The sequence below is a fragment of the Limulus polyphemus genome, unplaced genomic scaffold, assembly GCF_000517525.1.
Source record: "Limulus polyphemus unplaced genomic scaffold, Limulus_polyphemus-2.1.2 Scaffold143, whole genome shotgun sequence".
NCBI lineage: Eukaryota > Metazoa > Arthropoda > Merostomata > Xiphosura > Limulidae > Limulus > Limulus polyphemus.
Window position 1 is genome coordinate 195694 of NW_013665753.1, and position 10006 is coordinate 205699.

Sequence of the window (10006 nt, forward strand, 5' to 3'; positions counted from 1 at the left end):
AATAGACATGCAGTAGGTTGAAGGTTACATAAATAGAGATACAGACAAATAGTTAGGTTGTAATTTATTATACCACAATCTTATTTTCGAAATGCTACAGGTTGTTTCCGAAAGTGGAGATGACAAGTTCAACAAGTTCCGTAAACTCCGTTTATATGTACCTTCTTTCAAGTTACCACCCATACAAAAAACTCAAACCCACACAAGAACTTTGAAACACTGTCTTCTAACATACATTAATTTATTATGACTTCCTATCATCCTCACAGTGTTCTAATAACTTTTTTTCACTCTTGTTAAAAGTCAGAATTTTACTTTTCATACATACATTGATGTTCATGCTGATATTAACATGTAATGATTTTTCATGATATCTAATTGTCAGAAATTTAGATTATGTCCTAAACGTTTTCAGTTTAACTTTAATACCATGTACGTTTTCATATTTTTTAGAACTTTCGTACACTGGATATTTTCATATACATTTGAACTTTCATACACAAGGCGTTTTCATATATATATTTGAACTTTCATAACTTGGACGTTTCTATATGTAGTAGAACTTTCATAACTTAGATATTTTCATACCTAGTAGAAATGAATAAAAACCCTATAACCCGAGCACTTTCGAAAGGTGGACCTTCCCAAAGAGCTTGGGTTATAGTGTTTTTATTCATTTCTATCAAGACTTCTTGAACCTGTGTGTTTTTCTAACATCATTCATATATAGTAGAACTTTCATACATTGGACGTTTCAATATACTTTAGAACTTCTGTTACCTGGACTTATATATATATATATAGTAAAACTTTCATACCTTGAAACTTTTCATACATGATATAACTGTCATATAACTGGAAATTTTCATATACGTTATAGCTTTCATACCATGGACGATTTAATATATAGTAAAACGTATATAACCTGGACATTTCTATATATATAGTCGAACTTTCGACCCTGGACGTTTTCAGTAGCTAAGACATGGGTGTTTTTCGGTAGCTGTTTTCTAAGTAGAAAAAAACAACAACACAACACCAATCAATATTGGTTTAAAATATTATAGTGGGATTTCACTTGAATGTATGGTACTCGCCTCTTAATCTTGATTTAAAGCTGACTTTTAGCTGCACTAAAGCATGTTTTTAGAACATGTCTTCACAAGAGTTGGAGATTAATAAAAATTAGACAAAGTGGAGCTATATAAATAACCCAATGGTTTTAAGTTCCATTTTAATGGGAGAACTCTTTCAACCATGCATTATGGCTATTGAATAGGTAGCATAGTTACATAAAGCATGAACTACTTTGAATGAGGGTTCATAAGCCTATAAAATATTCTTCCATATGCTGAAGCATCCTTTTTAAAATGTCTTTCAAAATGATATGATTTTTATAAGAGAAAATGGGATATTTTATTGCATTAAACATTTTGTTTCAAATACACAAAAAGTTTATAGCAAAATATTTCATATGGGTAACAGAAAACGTAAGATATGAATACCTCAGTGTATCGAATAATCAAAATGTGTTTTCTTTCTTTTTTTCTTTGTTTAACATCCATCACTTTACCGCAAGAGAAGTATATATCTTTTTTTTTTTTCAAACACAAAATATCCAAAGTGCATGTTCAAGTTCACTTTCATAAAGCGTTAATATGTGATATATTTAATGTTGAGTTCACTGGCGTTAAACTCGTTCAACATATTGTTTTCTTTTTTTGTATAAAGATAAAGAAATAATAGATCTTAACTTCAATACACGTTCACCTGGCTTTGATGAATTTTATACCATCCACTATGATATGAATGAGACGAATAGTCTTGTTGCCCATTAGTATATGTTTATCACTATGCGACTTGGGTCTGGTATTACTCCAACATTCATCAACTGAAGCCTAATAAGCTAAATATATGTACTTCCCAGAGCCTCAGCGACAAATCTGAAGGCTTAAGACGCTAAAATAATCAGTTTTTGATACCTCTGGTGGGCACAGCACAGATAGCCCATTGTGGCTTTGCTAACAATCGTTACTGATAATTTATTTTCTAATTCGCTTTTTTATTACTGAAATGTTTTTTTTTCCTTTGTCTGAATGATACATCTGCTTAAATTACTTGTCTATGTTTGGAAGTTATTGAACTTTAAATGGCAGTGTTTTTCTACATAGCCTATGGGAGTTGGCGGAATTTTAAATGGCTGTGTTGTTTTACCTAGCCTATGGGAGTTTTTTTTTTTTTGGAATTTTAAATGGCTATATTATTCTACACAATATACAATTGGAACATGTTGAAGCTGGACCATTTGAACTGAATGATAGATTTAAAAGAGAAGGTAACGTTTTTCAAACTTGCAAATTTTCCACTAATCCTTGTTTTTTTCAACCTATTAAACGCATTTCTTGAAGTAATGGTAAAAAGTACAACTATTAGGACTGCTACACCATCAAACAAAAGGTCTCCATTCACTTTATGTTGCATTACAAGGCTTTGCAGTCAAAAAAGTTAAATTTATTCAAACCAATTTAAATTCCACAGGTATTATAATCAATTTGAAATAGCTATAATGTGTCTTTCTAAATAAACCCGAAACATCTAGCAAAAGAAAAAAGTAAGTATCCTTCGTTTTCCATTTACTGACAAAGGCACAGAATTAAGTCAATTAATTAATCTAAAATATATTATTCAGACAAGTCTTTACAGCAGTTGCAACCTGCAACGTTAAATTTCCAACAAAAGTTTGATTATAAAACATTAATAAAGACAAACTGAACAACATTCTTTCCTCAGATTACGTAGTTACTTGAAACCTTAACAATGAACAAAGTGAAGATTTAAGGCTTTTAATGAGTAAGGAATGTCACCCGGAAGGTCAGCGGTACGGTAAATTTACGGTTTTACATATCTAAAATCCGAGGTTCGATTCTCGTGGTGATAGAACGCATACGTATGAATCAGATTGGAGTAAAAAATATAAGATAAATTCTAGTCAGTTTTCATAGTGATTTGAATCGGAAAGGTAGAATAAGTAATCAACAAAGTCAGTTTTTCAAGAAAGGTGACAGTACTTTCACACAAAAACTTCATCAAATAGAATAACAAAGAAGCTTTAAAATACTTACATCTTATGACACCAGTGGATACATCAGCCAATAACTTTTCTTTTTAATTTGTAAATAATTTTATATTCTTACACTTTGTAAGAACCTCGGTTACAGTCTTCAGATAATTCTGCTTATAATTATATTAAAACCAATGCTAACGACATCATCAAACAAAATAATTACAATCTAACAGAATTTGCAATTTATACATATATATATATATTCTCTCCACAAGTCATTCTATAAATACAGGTTCATAGCTGGAATAAAAGTAAAGTACTATAAAAGATTTATCAATTTTGATAGATAAAAATCTTAAATATATCGCAGAACATTCGAAGGACTAACGTAGCATTATAGATGAAAGGACATATATTAATTTGTGCATTATTATCCAAATTCTTCAGAATGCAAACAAAAGTTAAAATCTGTTTCAGTTAAATCTATCTAAACATTTAATTTCAGCAATCTTTGTACAAACTTACCTTTACGTTTAATCAGTGAAAACATTAATTCTGCAATTAATAGATTTTTTAACAACGCAAGTAAATTAATGATCTGTATAGTCAATACTAAACGTTTCTTTCATAAAACTATCACTGCTTAACGCTAAATTAATTCATACAAGCCATATTTTTGTTTCTATTTAACAACATATTCGTACGATTTGGCTCACACATTTTCAAACAGACACAAGGTATATCGATTGGGGATAACTTCAGCCCGCAAGCAGGAGATTTATCTATTTTTGAACTCGAATATCAATACATCACACAACTTCTCAAAAACGACTACAATAAAGCTTTACAAATTAACAGAACATGCAGACACATCGACAACATAGCAGTACCAAATCTATCAAATTTTCATATCTACCCGAAAGATCTAGTACTTAGAAAAAAGATCAACAAATGCAAATGAATCTCATTACCTCGATTTAAACATTAATGTCATTAATCAAACAATTTCCTTGAAGGTTTACAATAAAACAGAGTATTTTAATTTGAAAATTATAAATTTCCCAGTTCCAGACACAAACGTTCCAAAGAACATATACTGTACGTTTAGCTATCACAACTTATTATATTTGCTAGAATATGTAGTAATTTGGAACATTTTATAAAGAGAATTCGAATACTAACACCTAAAATTTTGAGTAGAGGTTTTTCCTTCAACAATTTACACACAGCATTTTTCCAATTCTTGCAATTCATTTCTAACTAAAGAGTACAATACTGACAATTCAGCCACGTTTCATAAAATGTTCAATAAGGATATTATGATAATATGTTTTACAAATTAGCATAATAGCTAAATGTTATGCAAACTTTATCTTTTCCTTAAATAATCTAACGTAAGCCTAATCATTCCGTCTATCAAAGTTATTTTATTCAACATAAATTAGGCTGAGTGAAACATTTCCTACTGTGTTGTCATTGACTCAGTATAAATCGCATGATTAACAAGGCCAACACGGAATAGAAATAACTTTCTTCATCCTAGAATATATATACTGCAACACAAATCTAAGTGCTTAACCTTTCACACTTGCAATTTTATTCAACTCTAACATAAATTAGGCTGAATCAAATATTTCTTACGGTGTTGTCGTTAACTCAGTATAAATCGCATGATTAACAAGGCCAACACGGAATATAAATAACTTTCTTCATCCTAGAATATATATACTGCAACACAAATCTAACCATTTAACCTTTCACACTTATCGTGTATTCAACTCTAGCAAAAGTTATGCTCGGTCAGTCGTTTACAACGCTTAATTAACATATTCAATAGAGAATAATATAAATTGGTTTTGTTGACCTTACACACTCCGACACAAGTCCAAGTATTAATCACATCATAAAGATTAAAACTAAAACTATATGTTATCTCTGACTAAGTTTTCTATTTTTAAAAGCTGGTAACCTTTGGTTCATTTCCTTTACAACCCCCACCCCTTCAGGTCTGGCCATTTGGGAGAACATTTCTTTTATAACCCCCTTCAGGTTTGGCCATTGGGGAGAAGTTTTTTAGCAAGATCACTCTAAATCAAACAATAACACTTAAAATAATTAGTGGGATTAACAGCAATATTGATAGTATTTTTGTTCCCATTTTCTTTATGTTACTAGGGGTTCTGTAACAAACAAGAAATTTGATGTATAAATAGTTTATAGCAATTTGTTTAAAAAGCTAACGTGATTTCATCCCAGCAGAAGTTCTAAGATTAATAGTTTTATTTATTTTGTATGTTTTTCTTGAGTTACATAAAATATACTATATGGCAGCGCAGCAACTTAGCATTGCACTGTCGTTTTGTAACGTCGTGCATTTCATAGTCCATTTTTTCAGTTTGAATTTATGTATTTTAATGTATACGTTGATATTCCATACTATCTGGACTTAGTTTTGTCTGTCCAACTGCCAGTTCCTTACCGTGTTGTGTAACTCAGTATTATCGCTAGCAGTGTAGGTATATTAATATGCCATAGAAATTATATAAACTCGCCAACCAAAAAACTTTCATAATCTATTGAGTCATAACCCAAGACACTAATTCTTCAAAAAAGTGAATAGCTAAGTATTTTATTTGATTATTTGTTTGAAAGGTTACGAAACAATACATTGAGTTTCGTGACTTTTTTGTATTTCTTCCTTTCTAATAAAGAAATTACACTATAATTGGTTTTGAATATTGCATCTTTCTTTTCTATAACTTCTACTTTGCTGTTTACCAAATACTGTAGAAGACGAAAATGCTTCATGCATTGTGGTTTTGTCAGATCTTCTAGTCATTCCTTCATAAAAAAAGTGTATGGTTCGATTTATGTTCTTGTTTTTGCTCTATTTTTTATTTTTTTTGTTCCTTAACATGTTCTCCAACAGTTTTATGTTATCTGTTTTGTCTTTTATGAATCATTTCTAGTTATTATCTAGACTAGATTTTTTTTTTGGTTGCCTACTCAGTACATTTTTCAGATTACTCCTCAATGTCACGGGAGTAAGTCTGAAAGATTATAACGCTAAACATAATGTTTCGATACCCGTGGTGGACATTGCACATATAACCCATTTTGTAGCTTTGTGCTTAGCTACAAATAAACAAAACAAACAAATCTATCTAGATTTTTTCCATTGGTTATATTTGTCTATATTCAAAAACATTTCCAATCTGTGCTTCTAGTTAGATTTTTCCAGTTGTTTTATTTGCTTGTTTAGAAATTGCCATGTGTAGTTCAAGACTGTTTTATTTTCAGTTCTTCTGGTTGACTAATTCAGAAGTAATGTCTGTTAAAGTTCAATTTAAAATTTGTAGGATTTATTTTTTTATTATGACTTGTTGATTTTTAGTTACAGCTTGATTTACATATTGTTTCATTTTTTTTGGCTCTCCGTTTAAAATACGTTTTGCGAATCGTTTTATTAACTTTTTTTTCTTATTTTTGTATGCAATTTGAAATATATCTTAGGATATTCTACAAACATGAAAATATTACTAAATAAGCCTCCCGTTAGCTCAGCAGTAATCTTGAGGGCTTATAACGCTAAAGTTCAGGGCTCGATCCATGTGGCAAGCACAGTGCAGATAACCCATTGTGCAGATTTGCGCTCAACAGGAAACAATCAATATATTAGTTTGACTACTCGATAAAAGTTCTGATATTTTTTGTATAAAAGAAAGCGACTTGTGACTTCAGATAAATTCAAGTTTCTTTCGTTCAGATTGGAAATTCCTTCTTGCCCTATTTTTTACGGTTTTATTTTCAACTAATGATGATATAACTTTGAATTTTAAACTTAAAATTACTACGTAATCTGAATTAGAAACGACAAATAAAATTGTTTCTAATCTTCTTTATCCTTGAAATATTTGCACACCATATATTATCTTATAAATATAGTCAGAATATTCCACAATATCCTATAACATCTTTTATAATATTTCATTTTCAATATTTTTCATAATATTCTTCAGTAATTACTTTTCACGATACTCTACATTCAGCACCTTCGATAACACCTATTGTATTTAACATCCTTCATAATACCTTATTTTTACAGCTTTCTTATTATCCTATATTTAACACACTTCAGAAAACCCTATTTTCAAAATATTCCATAATATCCTTATTAACATCTTTCATAATACCTTATCTTCAAAACCTTCCATCATATTCTGTATTTAAATGCCTTCATAATACCTTATTTTAACATCTTCCTTAATATACTATATTTAACACACTTCATATGTTCAACACCTTCCATAATAACCTTATTAACATCTTTCATAATACCTTATGTTAAACTCTTTCCATAATTCCCTATGTTCAACGCTATCTATGATATCCTACTTTTAACATCTATAATATCTTGTCCTTAACAATTACCATTTTTTTCTAATTTTTTTAACATCGGATGATGTACTTGCTGTCGTGTTATCCCAATAGACTCACCTGAGCACTTTGCTGTATTCAGTAATAATAAATGTGAATTGTCTAACCTAGACTCCAAGAGATTCGTCAATCACTGTTGTTCAGTAACGAGCAAAGTAACATTCACTGTAAGGTTTCCCTTTAGATAAATATAACGTAAACTGTAAGGAACATTGTTTTTTATTGCCAGTAGAAGTTATGCTTCTAAGCCTTGGAAAAATACTAGACGGCTATTTTATTAAGAGTTGTTCTGAGTTGCTGTTTAATGAAACTCGTTGGAGCAGAACGAATAACGCAAATAAAAGTAATAAAAACATAAGGAGGTTTAGAAACGTGTCATGAGTTGTTATGCCTCACTAACTTTTGTAGATATGTTGTTGTTTGTGTTTCTTTTTTATCACGAGAAAGATGCATGGTTATAAAAAAGAATCATAAAAGTGCTTCTATTGCTAATTATGTTTCACGGTTTTAGTGAAACATGTGAAAATAACACATAAGATAAATCGTTAAATGAATATCATCCTACATATTTTTTGTTTTGTACAAACAGAAAAGATTCACTTAGTTCAAGTTATTTTATAGTAAAATCAACTGATTCTTACGAACAAATATGGGGAAGGTAAGTTAAAATTTGTCTTCACAGAACTTCTGTTTTGTGGCTGAATGGATAGCAAACATCGGTATTCATTATTGATACTATTCTTGCACACCCAAGAATGATGTTATATTTCACTTCCATTTCATACAATGCAGGATGGAGATGTTCCTAGATATATAATTCAGTTTAAAAAGTACGTTTAGGATATTATGAATCAAAATAGAGTATGTTCTTAAACAACTTAAAAATTACTAAGGCTTTTAGATAAAGAGTAGAGAAGACAATAAAAAAAAGAGTTGTGATTGAGCAGAGTGAGTCAGTCTTGAAAATGTATGATACAAAACGTTGATAAGAAACATTGTAGTCTTTAAGAAGGTTAACAAAGGGAGATGTGAACAAGATGGTCTCATTACAAAATTAAAAAATTACTGAGTAAAGGTATAATATTGGAAGTTTCTCACCTACACTTAATCATATATAAATAAGTGGGTCTTATGAAGATAGCTTATTCCAAGTCCTTTAGAACAATCCAGATACATGACTCTGTATCGATCTTTCATTCAACATCTGAGCCTCATTACCAAATTAGTTATTTGATCACATAATGACAACATTTGAAATGGTGAAACAAACCAATGTACTAGCTATAGCTTGGGACTATCATTACATTATGAAGTAAATTACAATTTTTGTCCAAATAAGTAGGAATATTTGTTCAAAGAGGTCCTAAGTTCAAACCTCAGTAAAGGGTGTGTTTGTTGATTAGCATATATTGAAAATCCATGCCGTGTTTCCCTTATAAATTTGTTTTTATAATCTATATATGAGCTACACGATCATTAATATCATGACAACAAAACAAATATTAAGTTCTAGCAATCTTATCTGCCTTTAATAAGACAACAACAAACTCTAAATACAGTAAACCTTATCTGTCGCTAGTAATGAACAATCAACTAAATACAGTAAACCTTATCTGTCTCTAGTAAGGAACAATTAAACAAAATACAGTAAACCTTACCTGTCTAGTAAAGAACATCAAACTAAATACAGTAAACCTTATCTGTCGCTAGTAATGAACAGTCAACTAAATACAGAAAACCTTATCTGTCTCTGTTGTAACGAATTTATTTTAATATCGACGCTGTTTAGATTGAGTTTATATTTAAAAGCATGCATAATCTCGAAATTAAGAATCAACAATATATGTGTGTATGTAAATGCTTCAACCAGTGTTGTTACGTAAGATTGAAGTTTCTAGAAAACGTTCCCACGCTATAAAATAACTAACGCGCCGCGCCAAGAGAGTGTCTATTATTAGTTCGCTATAATCAGCATACTATGAACTCCGAAAGCTATAATTGGGATTTTTAGAACGCTTATCAATCGGAAAACTTAAGATATTCGACCAGGAATATTTATAAATTTCGAACATTACAAATCGTTTAACTTTAGTGGATTCTCATCGGACATTAGTATTTTTGCGAAAACATTATGTAAATTCATCGTGGAAAACTCGGCATTGGCCAAGGAGATAAAGCTAGCTAGCTTCCCGGCGAATCGTACTTACATCAACTCGCTCATTGTAAACCCTCGATTAGATATCAAGGAAGTTCCAGACTAGTAAGAAGATTTTATATTATTTGTAAGTTTGTGAAACTTTTGTTCATAAATCATTGTTTGTAGTAACTATTTGTAATAATTGTTATTGTAAATTGTATTGTTGTGCGTATATTAAAACGTATTTGTTTTAAAAACGAAAACGGCGTGTGTCAGTCTTGTTGGCAAATATCGTAAATTAGACTAATATATCGGCATATATTTAAATTACTAAATCCAAGTACAATTAACTACTAAATTAAATTAAT

The 10006-nt window shown here is 30.2% G+C and overlaps 1 protein-coding gene across 2 annotated transcripts in view; it reads left to right on the top strand.

The window, feature by feature from the left end:
* LOC106474864 (synaptotagmin-10-like) overlaps positions 1–10006 on the top strand; it is a 64248-nt gene that overhangs the window by 5604 nt on the left and 48638 nt on the right. The window lies entirely within an intron of this gene.